A 13,940-nucleotide genomic window follows, 5' to 3' on the forward strand; every position below is an offset into this window, starting at 1 on the left:
GATACAGCATAATGTGGAGAGAGGAAAGAGGAGAGAGGATAATATTCCTACACCCCCATTCAGGAATGTCACTGCTGCTTTAGCATCCTTCTACTTTCTGGGCCCTGTCTTAAGGAGAGAGTAAAAACTACTCATTTAATTAGACATATATCACTGCCAGTTCCATTTGTCTTAAGTTCTTCTGGAAACAGGTTGGTAAGATCCCTAAGTAATCTGGAGGAGTGGGATGGAGGTTGAGTACACTATCAACTCAGATGGTTATAGCACATCAATGAAATTAGGACTTACTCCCATTTTGTTGCGTGCTATATCTATACTTTCTACAAAAGTGTAAAAATCTTGTCATAAATGTGTTGTCTGTGGTCCCAGATAACAATAGAAAAAAGCATGGCAGAGTGGAACGGACATGAGCTTTGAAATCCTTTATGGGTTTCAGTCATGATTCTGTCACGTACTATCTGTGTTATCTCAGGTAAGTTATTGACTTCTCTGAAATGTTTCCTTGTTGATAGTGAATCTGTTGCATCTGCTTCATATGTGTCTTCTCTCACAAAATATAGAAAAGTATAATTGAAGCAAAGCATGGAAACTGTAAAAACAAACCAAATAAAGAAGAAAAGAAAAGAGCTTTGGTCACTGCTGTTGGAGGAGTTCATCCAGAGGACGTGATCGCTGGTTGACCCACAAGCTAGACCTGGGCAATCAGAAGCTCTTTATCTCCTCTCCTTTCCTTGAAATGTATGTTCTGCCCACTGTTCTCATAGTGGGAGCAATTTTAAAGATACAGCCTTGAGAGAGCAATGTGTAGTTGAGACCATCTGGACTGAATACGTGACTGAACTTATCAAGGCTGCTATATAAACTTTCAAGATTCTAGTGGGTAGATGCAGAGATCTACTCATTTTGTGGCCCTCCAAGACAAGTCTTGTACGTAACTTTCCTTGCTTATTAAATGTGCCACCTACCAATATGGAGTGGTCTGCCTCTTTTTTCGACCTCTCCTTTCCCTCTCTGTACAGGAGTCAGTTGCAAATTTTACCCAGGTTTTGAACCAAACTCCCAAGGTGGCAAACCATCTACTGCCTGATTATTTGTCATTCATTTGGCCACGTGTATGTGCAATCCTTTTCTATTAAGGGCAGTATTTCTCAACAAAGACACTACTGATAATTCTCTGTTGTCATGACCTGTCCTGTGCACTGTAGGATGTTTAGCAGCATCTCTGGCCTCTACCCACTGTATGTCAACAGAAACCTCACACTCCAGCCAGAGAATAACAGTAAAAAAATTTCTACAGACATGACCAAATGCTTCCCTCTATACTCATTTCAGAAATTCCTAGCCAATGAGACAAATATAATTTCCTACTAAATAAATAGAAAATTCCAAATTCTCATTTTCCTGGCTTTCCTTGCAGTTGAGGCTCAGGGATGTAATCCAATCTCCTCCAATCACAGGCACCCAAGCTGCTCTTTGAATCATATATTAGTAATGCAAAAGATGGTAACTGCGTAGAGTCTATTCTCCAGAGGGTGGCGTCAGTGGTAAGGCTGAATCAGTAGTAAACTACACCATGTATCCAAAGCTAGTGTCATGGACCAGTGTTGATGGTGTCTGCATAGTATACTGTGGTGCCCATGACCAAGAGAGTGCAGTGATGTCTAGACCAGACAAGTTCTTCAGTGTCATTTAGGGCATTGTCCTTGGCTACATAGATTCTAACCATTTTCAGAGATTCTGAGAGCTGCTCAATAACCTTTCAACAAATGTTCTGCTCAAATGAGAGTTATTACTGTTGCTTCCACTTAATAATCCTGACTGATACAGTAGCTATTGCATAAATTCAGATGTTTTAGGAAGCTTTGACAAATGACTATGAAATATATATATATATAATTGTTTCCAAGTGAATGTTGTAATACTCTCCTTGAGAGAGGTTGACCAACACTTTATTGATGTCTGCATGTTGGAAGAGAAACATCATAGATAGGTATTTCATGATATATTAGAGAAAGAGATGTGAACTGATTTTGATAGATAGAGGTTGCTTTTAAAGAGAAAAGCTAGCTGGAAAGAAAGAGAAAGTGTGCCCTTTGCTATATTTTTGCATGGATTTTACAAGGTTCTTGTACAATATGACACTGTTATTCCTGAAAGATGATAACTGGTCCAGTGCCAAGCTCTTAAAAGGCTCCCAGAAAAGGCTTCTTAACTTGACTATACAGAGCAACATATATGAAAAGCCCCTAATCATATTTTTACCATTTTCTGAACAGAATGTTGCTTTGGCTGGTGATTTTAGAATAGGAACTATTCTGTAGAAAGCCACAACTTTTTATTCAGAGGCCCACAAATCCACTTCTTAACACGAGATGCCTTCCGTGGTTCAGAGCTTAGGGAAAGGGGAATTGAAAAGATGCTGGGACATTAGAAAAAGGACTCATTTATCTCTATGATGTTGTGCTTTTAAGCCAGGATCACACACTCCTTAGGGGGCAGGAAGGGATCCAATAGCTACCAGCCTTGGACACCCTATTCTTTTCATGGAAATACACTTAGTTCTCTCACTTGACCCATACTCTTGCTTCTGCTCTCCCATAAGAAACTTCTGATCTTTTGTGTTTTATCTTTCATTCTCAGCCTACTTGAAGGTTATGGTTTTTCCTTGACTTTGAATCCCTAAGCTTCCTGAAAATTAACTTGCCCTCATGCAGAGAATTTTTTCTCATCTGGAGGCTTCAGATGCCCACCTCTCCTTAGTCCAGCTCTATCCCACTACATCCTGGCACAAATCCACCAAAATGATGCCCCAGCCCACCCCCAAAATCAAAAAGGTACTCCAAGTTTACCTGTGAGAAGGCCTGTTCCTGAAAAAACAAGATCTTCAATAATCATTTTGCTGTTCACATGAAACTAACACAACATTGTTAATGAACTATACTCCAATACAAAATACAAAGTTAAAAAAAAAAAGAATGTCCAATGTGATGGTATTAGGAGGTAGGGCCTTTGATAGGTGCTTTAGTCTTGAGGGTGGGGCCCTCATGAATGGGATTAGTATTCTTATGAGACCTCACAGAACTCCCCAGCCCCTCCCACCATGTAAAGATACAGTAAGAAGTCTGCGACCTAGAAGAGAGCCCTCATTTGACAATGCTGGCACCCTAATCTCAGACTTCCAGCCTCCAGAATTGTGAGAAATAAGTTTCTGTTGTTTTTAAAAATAAATAAATAATAAAAGGCTCTGCACAGAGCTTCATAACCTCTTCGTGGACTTTTTGTTTTCAAGCTGATGATGGAAAAACAGTTATATTCCAGTTGAAGCCAGAAGTCCAGTATGCACCACAGTTGGAGCAGGAGGCCTAAAATTTCGAAAGAACCGTCACTAAGCAAAATGTCCTCAGATCTTCAAACGAGAAGTTCACAAGCACATAGGAACTATCTTGAAGACGGAGAAAGTGATGACTTTTTAAGATGTCTCTCTCTTATTCCAGGTGGAATTTAACCGTGACTCTTGTCCTCTCCCTGATGGTATTGCTCTGGATTTGTTGTGCAACTGTGGCTACAGCTGCGGAGCAGTATGTTCCCTCTGAGGAGCTGAGTATCTGTGGTGACTTGGAATTTGTGAATGAACAAAAGCTAAACAGATATCCAGCTTCTTCTCTTGTGGTTGCTAGATCTAAAGGTGAAGATCACGAAGAAGCAGGGCCTCTACCTGCAAAAATGAATCTTGCTCATTCAGAAATTTAAGGTTTTTTTTTTTAAAAGAAAAGTGTAATAGACATCTAAATTTCCATTCCACATAGTGCTTTTTAAAATGGTTTCATTGGATATAGGGCTTAAAAATCACTATTAAATGCAAATAAACTTAAAAAAAACCCCCCAAAAACAGGTACTTACCATCTCACCAAATCAGAAGTCTAGAGGTAGGACGGGCCAGCATTGGAGTGGCCGTTCAGCAGTGCTACCAAAGACTTCTCCCAACTTTTCTGTCACCATTGCTGGGTTGGCAACTACTCTCCATGTGGTTGTGAGATTGGTGCCACAGCTGGAGACACAACAGCATTCTCACCAAAAAATAAATAAATAAAAGGCATGGGCAAAATGGGTTTCTACTTACATGCTCCCTTTGATCAGGAAGGGAAATTATTCTCAGCATATCCCTCTCAAACTTGCCTACATCTCCAACTCCCAGACCAATAAATATCATGTGGCTGGGCATCTTATCACCCAAACCCGTTTGGAATCCTGTTAGCAAGAAAGGAAGAGATGTGTTTAGATGTGCAACCAAAAATGCCTGCCAGCCTTGCCTTGAGCAGGAGTAGAGAAAGGCATGGCAGTGCATGTGCTATCCTTGTTCTTTGTACCTTTTTCTCAAAAAATAACCAGGAAAGAATCAGAAGTTTGGAAACAGAATTTGAGTTTTATTCAAAGAGGGCTCTTCAGTATTAGTACCCGTGTAAATTGTAGTATGCAGTCCCAAACTGGAATCTCCTGTTTGTAAGAGCATGCCTTTGGTTAAAGTCCCACGAGAAATCATCTTTAGCTACTAAGACCAACATCTCTGCTCTTGTTTCCTTTCATCATATTTGTGCCGCAATATAAGGCAGGAGTGACGGCAGCAGCAGCAGAGCTGAAGCGTCCACATGAAGATGTATCACACCAGTGCTTTTTTCTGCAGGACCCTGGAGCATAGCACATGTTGGGGTGAGCGCTGCATGTGGAGAGGAATGAGACACAGGCAGATGGAAACCTTGTTTCGTATGAGTTATGTAGCCCCGAGGAGCCGTGGTGATAAATGTTAAAAAAGCAAGGGATTCAGCTGAAAACTGTTCTGACTGCACCACAGAAAACGCTGTTGACTTGCTGGGATATTTGCTAAAATAGAAGGCTTTAGGATAGACATCTAAAGCAGAATTTATCACAGCACACAAAGCCTTCAGTCAATACTCGTGGCCGTATAACATACTTTGCAACTGCCTGTGTGAATGGACTGGGTTGGGCTGAAATAACCCTCACATCAGAGAAACTTCTTTGTGAAGTTTTACTTTCTTGGTAACATCTGCTCAAGAAAACAGTCTTGAACCTGAGTCATCAGCCTTATTTCATCTCAAGTAAGTTCATTTTATAAATCTTGATGTTAAAAAAAGAGCTCAGCGCTGTTAGTAGTGATTGTTTTTTTAAATAGATAAGGATGGCAATTGTAATAATGTAAAAATGTACAGGAAACACTTTCATTAATGTTTTATTCATCAGACTGCATAAAATAGATAATAATAATGTTGATCATTACTTTCTTCAACATTAGCCTCTTGTGTGCTAAACACCTTGCTTTTATGCTTTATCTCTAATGGTTATAAAAATCTTACCTTAGAAATAACTTATCTGAGGCTCCAAGTGATTTTCCCAGGACCATGCAACTGATAAGAGATAGAGGTAGTCTTCAAACCCAAGTTTGTCTGACTCTAAAGCCCTTATATCTGATATTTCCTAATACACGGTTTCATACGTCCTAGTCTTTCCCATAAAACCAGTTATACTTCAGCCCATCTAAAAATGCCAAGCGTGAGGAATAAGGATAGAGGGAAGAACCACAAAGAAGATGAGTTTCATCTTGTCTCATGAAAGGCACAGAAAGGGATGGGGCAAAAGGCTGATAAAAAGTTGCCTCCATAACATGAGGATTAACCATTGAGAAATTCTGCTCCAAATAGTGGGAAAAAGAAAATCAAGGGAATTAAAACAGCATCTAATAATTTTGCTGCTGAATCTTAACATTGGCAACATTCATAACATGATTCATAGCATTGCATTGAATTTTGAACTTTTCCTCAATCCAATTAACTAGTAGAAATATCTTTAAAACACTTCTGGACGTGTCTGTAAGGGTGTTTCCAGATGAGATTAACGTTTGAATCCATGGACCGAGTAAGGTAGATTGGCCTCCCAATGCAGATGGGTATCATCCAATCTGTTGAGGGCTGAATACAATAGAAGTAGAGGAGGTTGGAATTCACCCTTTCTTGCTTCCTGCCTGCTTGCTTCACTTAGAACATCTCATCACATCTCATCTGGCCCTTGGGCTGGGATTTAAACCATCACTCCCCTGGTTCTTAGGCCTTCAGACCTAGACTGATTTATACCACTGACTTTCCTGGGTTTACGGCTGTAGACCACAGATCATGGAACTTCTCAGCTTCCTTCATCATGTGAGCCAATTCTTCAGAATAAACATTTCTCTTTCTCTCTCTCTCTGTGTCTCAGTCCATGTTGATCAAGGAAAATCAAAGGTTATAAAGTATTTCCCAGTCTACAATCCAGATACCACTGATAAAAACTGAAGTCAAAAATGATTAGGGAAAAAAATGAACTTTTTGTTCATATAACCTATAAGTGGCACTTTGGGATATTAGGGTTGAAGGGGATAAACTTTGTTAGCCCGGACAACATGGATATGGGTTGAGATAGAGCTTCCTTAAAGGAAAACAAATACTGTTTTTACTTGAAGAAGAGTATAAAGGTCTGCTGAACAAGCTAGAAAAATAATAACTGTTTCCAATTGAGTAAATGAGATAGAGATAGATGAGATAGATAGATAGGCAGGCTAACACATGGAAAGAAAATAGTTTTGTGACAGAATGTTAATAGCACTTTTTCTGGATGGCCATATTATTAATAGTTGATTTTCCTGCTTGGAACTTCCCTATATGTGGTGGATATTTTGATTCTCAACCTCAAGTCTTCACTTTGGAGGGTTTAGAAAGTAATCACCTAAATCCCCCCCAATACTCATGCAGCTAGCATTCTGGATGCGAATTACATACTGCCAGTACTTAGGAGAGATCTGGAAGGCAGATTGAAGAAACAGCCATTTCCCTACCCCCTTTGGCTTTTGCTGCAGACAATTTAGAAATGTGAGACTTTCACACAGCTGCACTCCAGTCCTCGTGCTCAAGTTTGGTGGAACACACAGAATGTTATGAAAACACTGAGTGACTTCCTAGCCTGGATTTCTGATAGCCGTGTCACAGCTTCAGTTTGCTCGTCCTCCGGAGTGAGAGGAAGTTGTCACAGCAAGGAACAGTGGCTGCCTCTGAGATGGTAGCTCCCCTTGTGGTTCAGCTCTGCGTTATTCTAGGAACCCATTCAGAATGTCTAGCCCAGGACCTGTTTTTTCAGTCCTTCCAACAATTGTGTAAGCACCTAATATCTTGTATTAAATTCTTTTCTGCTGAAAATACTTATAGTAATTTCTGTTTTCTGCACTCAGCCTTACTGATTCACCTATATTTTATTATATTGTGACTGTAAATCTTATATCTTGTGTAACATAAATACTCCTTTTAAATCTCATGCCATTTCTCACCAACACAAATTCTTATTTAAATTAGCTGGTCTCTTTACAATTCCCAGAAATGTCCTTTGCTCACCACTATACGTATGCTCCCTTCTGTCTACTCAAGCCTACTGAGAGAAACCATGGCATATCTGTAATAGCTAAGAGTTCTAACATTTCTGCCATATCCACTGTGCCCAGTAAAGCAACAGCAGTCCTGTGGGGAAATGGTGGCGTCCAACATGGTAGGACAAAAATGTAGTGAGATGGAGCTGTGAGAAATCCCCTGGGCCTAAAGAAAATTTGGGGTAGAAAGAGATTTTGCAGAAAGCTAGAGTTTCTCCTTGAGCTGGTTAGGGCAAGAGCAAGGATGATTTGGAAGTAGATATTTAGTTATTCTGATCCCTATGTGTGATTTCATTATTATTCTTCTCACAAAAGAACTCTGAATTTTGACAGTGTACACTGGAAGTGAATATCATCTTAGTCTCTGGCTATGATTCATTTCCTCCTCTTTATTCTTACAGATGAAAGTGAACAATAGATTGTATTAGTTCGTGTCCTTCTTAGGTTTTCTTTTTAAAGGTAAATGCATGTGGGAAAAAATTTTACCCACAACAAAGTGTATCAAATGTATAAAAAGGGAGATTCTAATTTTCATGTTTGCAGCCATTCCAATATGCAATCCCACTGCCCAGAGATAACCAGTGCTACCAGATTAGATAAAAACTTTCTGACATCTTTTGATATATTTACATCATTTTTAAAAGTGGGAACACACTGTCCATACTGTTTGCTAATTGATACTTTTTCTTAATAGTATATCATGGACATATTTCCACGTCAGTATTCATTACACAATTTCATTCTTTTAAAAGGCTGTATTGTGGCTTACTTTACATATGTAGTTTATTTAAACTTTATCCTATCAATCAACTTTGAGATTGCTTCCTCATTTTTGTTCATGAAAATAGTACAATGTATATCTCACTGTACTTGGAATTAAATTGATATGAAGGTCTTCAAATGAAAGTTTTGTTTTCAATCTACCAAAAACAGTTAAGAACTACTTAGTTTATATAGTATCATGAGCCTGAGGGTAAATTAATATTTTTGTTTGTAGTTTAATATAAAATCTGGGTTGAGGCATAAAAGTTAGGAGCTTATATATTAAGTGTAAAGATCTTAACCCTTTTTCCTGCAGTAGTCTGAAACTAGATTCACAGAACAAAGAACTCATTAACCACTTACATTTATGGATGGAATTGAGATGTGTGAAATGCAGAATTTAGAATGCCCCCCAAAAACAAATTAAACAAATTTTATTGTTCCCAAAATCAAATGTATTCTCAAAAGTTTATCAGTAAATGTTATCAGTGATGCAGTAAAAGTTACATAAAAAAATGTGATTTCAGTTATCAGAGAAAATAATATATCTGAAGCAAGTTCTAGTTACATTTTGTTTCAGGTGTATCCCAAGAAGAGGTTGACAATGTAAACCTAAGCTGAAATTAGTGGTACAGATCATGTTAGGAAATCACATGTTCTTTTAAGTCCTAAACACAGTGAAACTTATTCTCCAAAACTCTAAGGAAGAAGCCATACTCCATTCAGCATTCGTCTCAGAATGCAATCAGCATGGCAAAGACAGAGATAATCTTTTTAACAAATCATACCTCCATAGAATCTCAAAGCTCACAGGGACTTCAAAGGCCACTTAATTGCCCTGCTGGTTCTTGAATTCCCCTTTCTGCCTCTCACCAGATGGACTACTAATTTACATTCAAATATCTCAGTTATAGGCATTTCTCCACTGAATGCAGAAATTTGTCAGATACTCAGATTTTTTAAATCTTGGATTTCTTTCTTTCTGTAAGCGTTCAGTATTAGATCAACCCTCTGGATACACAAAGAATAAGCTTCACCCTTCTGTCTCATGACAGCCTTGTAGATATCTGAAGACAGCTCTCATCTGCATCCTGAGGTTTCTCTTAAGGGTAAACATCTTGCCAGTGGAAGGTATTCTGAACCCATAAGGTCAACTACACTTTCCAGAGACTTCTGATTTTTTTTAAAATCATTCATTCCATCAATTGACTAATATTTATTGAGAGCTTTCCACATGTCAAGTATGGCACTTTCAAACTCACCAGTAAGAAAAGTGAACACCCCTCTGTCCTCATGAAGCTTATGGTAGAGTTAGGGCAAAAAGAGACATTGATCAACTTACCTCCCATAAACCATGTCAATTACAGAGGGGAGTGCCACAGAGGAGAGTTAGCCAGTCCTGTGGGACAAGTAATAGAAAGCTCTGATACCCTGAGTGATAGGGTAAGCTTTCTTGAGAAAGCGATGATTTGAGTTGTGATCCAAAGAATGCATATGAGACATCTAGATGGAGACATAGGAGAACAGATTTGCTAATTGAAAGAAGACAAGACCTGTAGGAGGAGGGAGCATTGTCTGAAAAAGGTCGTGTAGCAAAGGCATAGAAAATGAATGGGAAGAATGACTTCCTAAGAGATTGACCTGGAGAAGTGAATTTTGGGCATGTTTGAGGTTTGGTTGTTTACAAAGATTATTGAAGAGTTTTAAGAACAAGAGTGAAATGATCAAATTTGCATTTACAATATGTCGCTTTGATCTCATGAGAGAAAACAGGTTGGAGGGGGAGAAGGAGGAAATGTAAGTCAATTACTAAGAGGTTATTGGAATGGTCCAGTAGCTGAGGCTAAAGGATGAAGGAGATGGGATGACTGGTGAGAAATGGGTGCATTTAAGAGATGTTTAATAGGCAAGTGTTGAGAATTCCAAATGAACCACCACAAATTTTTAGAAGTTTTTTTTTTTTAACATTTCTTTTTTTGTTTAATTAATTAATTAATTTTTGGCTGCATTGGGTCTTCATTGCTGCGTGCGGGCTTTCTCTAGGGGTGGCGATCAGGGGCTACTCTTGGTTGCGGTGCGTGGGCTTCTCATTGTGGTGGCTTCTCCTGTTGTGGAGCACGGGCTCTAGGCTCACGGGCTTCAGTTGTTGTGGCACACAGGCTCAGTAGTTGTGGCTGGCGAGCTCTAGAGCGCAGGCTCAGTAGTTGTGGTGCACGGGCTTAGTTGCTCCGTGGCATGTGAGATCTTCCCCGACCAGGGCTCGAACCCATGTCCCCTGCATTGGCAGGCAGATTCTTAAGCATTGCGCCACCAGGGAAGCCCCTAGAATACAGTTTTTGTTTAGATAAAAGTTTAAAGCAAACTTTGAAAGCAGTTTAATTTTTTATTTTCTATTATTTTAAAGTGATTAAAGACTTGAACATTAACAACAGAATATACGAAGACGTTAAACAGTATTTTAGAAAAGTCCACAGAGTATATACAGAATTGTTTCAAACCTTTTTTTTCTGATTTGGACATGTCAGAAAGCATATCTGCAGGTTCTAGGTCTTCCAATTCAGCGTTTCATTTTCCTAAGAGAATCTTAGTGGAAGAATAGAAGGAGAAGAACAAGGAATTTCGGGGTGGACAATAAGTCCTTATATTTTTAAAAAAAGTATAATCTTGAACATATGAAACTAGAGAAACAGTAAAATAAAAAATTTTAAATATAGTCTTTTCTCTTTGCAACCACTGTGAGTTATAAAAGTAGAGTAGAAAAGTATTTCTTGCTTTCTTGAGCTGGTCGGGGATCTTTTATTGTATAAATAATAAATTTGAAGTTTAAAATTGAAGAATTTCAAACAATGGTGTCAACAGCATCCTGATTGTAAATCCTGGAATTCACTAGAACGGAAGTTGCCTATTTCAAACGCAGATGTTGGTTTTTAAAGATTGGTCACTTAGCACCATCTTCTGGCTACATAATAATTTTTGTTTTTCTCCCTCACTACGAACTTGTTACTGTGTAAATATTATGATTGTGGTGCCACCTGCTGGATATTTTTCTAAAAATGAACACATTCTGAAGAGTTGTGCTGGGAAATCAGTTGCTTACACTTCATGGGTATGACTTCTAACCACTCTAGAAAAAAATAATAATACTTGCAAAGTAGCTAGACCTCCTGATTCTAAGAATTATTCTAAGTTATTCAACATAACATTTTAATGTTATAAAGAATTATTGTGCATTGTATTGATCCTTATGGAGAAAGAGGCTACATGTCCCTTTAGTAACTCATTCCCTAGCTCTTCTTTTGCTGTCCCTGTGCAAACTTCAGCCATATGAGAAATTATCCCTAAATAGTTTTAAAGAAGAGTAAAATAATACTTGAGCATGTTTTACAGTATTTCTTAAATCTTACAACTCTAAGAAATAGATTAGCTCTGTCTTACTGACTGGAAAACAGAGATGTGGTTTAGCTGCACCTAAGGTAGCTCATACCAAAACAGAGCAAAGAAAATTTGAGCCAAGATATTTTTTACAGTGAAGCCTCTACTTTTTCTACCCTGTCTGTTTTCATTGCTACTTAATGGGGTTTGAGTAAATGTGGATTGTATATAAATCCGATTTTTAAAGCCTAATAAAAAGATTTTCTAATCTCCACTAATACGTTTCCTTCTCAGAACTTTACAGTTCTTAGCCGAGTTCACTTTATTTCCTTTAGTAGTTTTCCACAGGCTGAATGACACACTTTCTATTTGTCATCCTGGGCTTCTTTCTGCGTGGGTATCTCTAAAACCAACCATGACATTCAGATTTCACTCATTTATACTTGGACAGAAAAGTCCAAAGAAAGGAATAATAATTTGTCACTGTTCTAAAGTGTTGATTAGATTCAACCTAAAAATGAGAATGCTGAAACTTCTGAGTTAAAGAAAAGATGCTCCATTAATTTATTAGTACTAATCATATTTAATGTGATTTAACCTGAGCTGTTTAATGGTGTCTTTTAAAAGTTCTCTTAACTGGTCCTATATACTCATTAGACTCCTCCCCAAAAGCTAACAGTGAGGACACTCTATTAGATAGTGGGTCAAAATGCAGCAGGATGGGGGTAGAAGAGGTCCCTTTTATCTGCAGAAAAATCTATCCACAGCAAGACAAAGTAAGGCCAACCTATAGAGGGAAACAAAGCTAATGGAGATGAATAATTATTTGACTGAACCAGATTTCCTCCTGTATTTCCCAGTCAGGTAAATCAAAATAATAAAATCTTTCAGTTTGTTACTTTCATAAGTTTTTCTCTTCTTGCAACTAAAGGAATACTAACTAATACAGTTTTCAATAAATACCTATTGACTTAATAAATGGTAAATGAAATCACTTTGGTTAGTTCTCCTAAGTTCTCTGAGCTTCACCTGTTTTTAAAATTTAATTTTAAAATAAAGGGAATTATTTGCACTTTACTTTCCTCCCAAGGTTTATGGAGTTCAAATGAAATGAACACCATATGAAATAAATGATTTATAAATGAAAGATTTAGAAACGTATGTAAAAGTGCTATATAAATGTCAAAATCATGGTATCCAAACCTGCCATATTGTCGAGCAAATCAGTCCATGTGACCAGCATAGTACTCCTTAAAAATGGCATCGGTTCAATAAAGTTTCATCCTTTTCATTGTGTCAGTTCTACATAAAGGTAGGAAAGAGGAACTTTCCAAGGGTTTTATTATTTAATCAACACTGTAACTTAATGTTATGACAGTCAGTTAAGTATCAGTATAATGATCCACTGACATTTATATTTGTCATATAATATATGCTTGAAAGACAATACTTTTTAAGAAACAACATTACTTTTAATTTTTTTGTCTTTTGTAAAAAAGCGAAGTCATCATATCTGTAAGGGTAAAGTGAGATATTTCCCACACTGGTTTTTCAGTTCCTGGTATCTGGAAAATGTCTTCTGTGAAATACTGATCCAACTCTTAATGATCTTATGCTTGTATAAAGAATCAGAAGAGGGACTTCCCTGGTGGCGCAGTGGTTAGGAATCCACCTGCCAATGCAGGGGACACAGGTTCGAGCCCTGGTCCAGGAAGATACCACATGCTGTGGAGCAACAAAACCCATGCGCCACAACTATTGAGCCTACTTGCCACAACTACTGAAGCCTGCATGCAACAAAAGAAGCCACCGCAATGAGAAGCCCGCGCACCACAAAGAAGAGCAGGCCCCGCTCACCACAACTAGAGAAAGCCTGCGCACAGCAACGAAGACCCAATGCAGCCAAAAAAAAAAAAAAAGAATCAGAAGAACAATTCATATTTACTTCTATGATGTTAAATACCCAACGCAGTTTTGGTAGACTAATTAAATAAAGATTTAAGATAAGATGGAATCAGAAGTCTTAAAATAATTATGTCTTAATTCTTTTTCTTACTTAACAAATAGATCTCTGTGCTATTTGGATAAATTTTCAATCTCCACTTCTATACTATGTGTTTTTATTTGTGTTCTCAAAATATCAATTTGGTGTAGAAAACTATATGATAGTCAAAACTAAAGAATACAGGAAGGAAGAGATTTGTAATCCCCATGAATATGAATACAACTGTCTGCTCTTACATGGGATGACAGTTTTAGCATTTTCATCTTTCCCATCCCACCTTCCCCACAATTTGAGATTTTAAGACTTTTAAGTACTTAAGAGGAGCTCCCTCCATCTGTA

The 13,940-nt window shown here is 38.0% G+C and overlaps 1 pseudogene across 1 annotated transcript; it reads left to right on the forward strand.

The window, feature by feature from the left end:
* The first annotated feature begins 438 nt into the window (after positions 1-438).
* On the forward strand, positions 439-3,750 carry LOC307190379 (transmembrane protein 59-like; annotated as a pseudogene). The gene is made up of 2 exons: positions 439-472; positions 3,242-3,750. The product of its transcript is annotated as a transmembrane protein 59-like (transcript).
* The last annotated feature ends 10,190 nt before the right edge of the window (positions 3,751-13,940 follow it).

The sequence above is a fragment of the Stenella coeruleoalba genome (genome assembly GCF_951394435.1).
Source record: "Stenella coeruleoalba genome assembly, chromosome: 8".
Classification (NCBI taxonomy): Eukaryota; Metazoa; Chordata; class Mammalia; order Artiodactyla; family Delphinidae; genus Stenella; species Stenella coeruleoalba.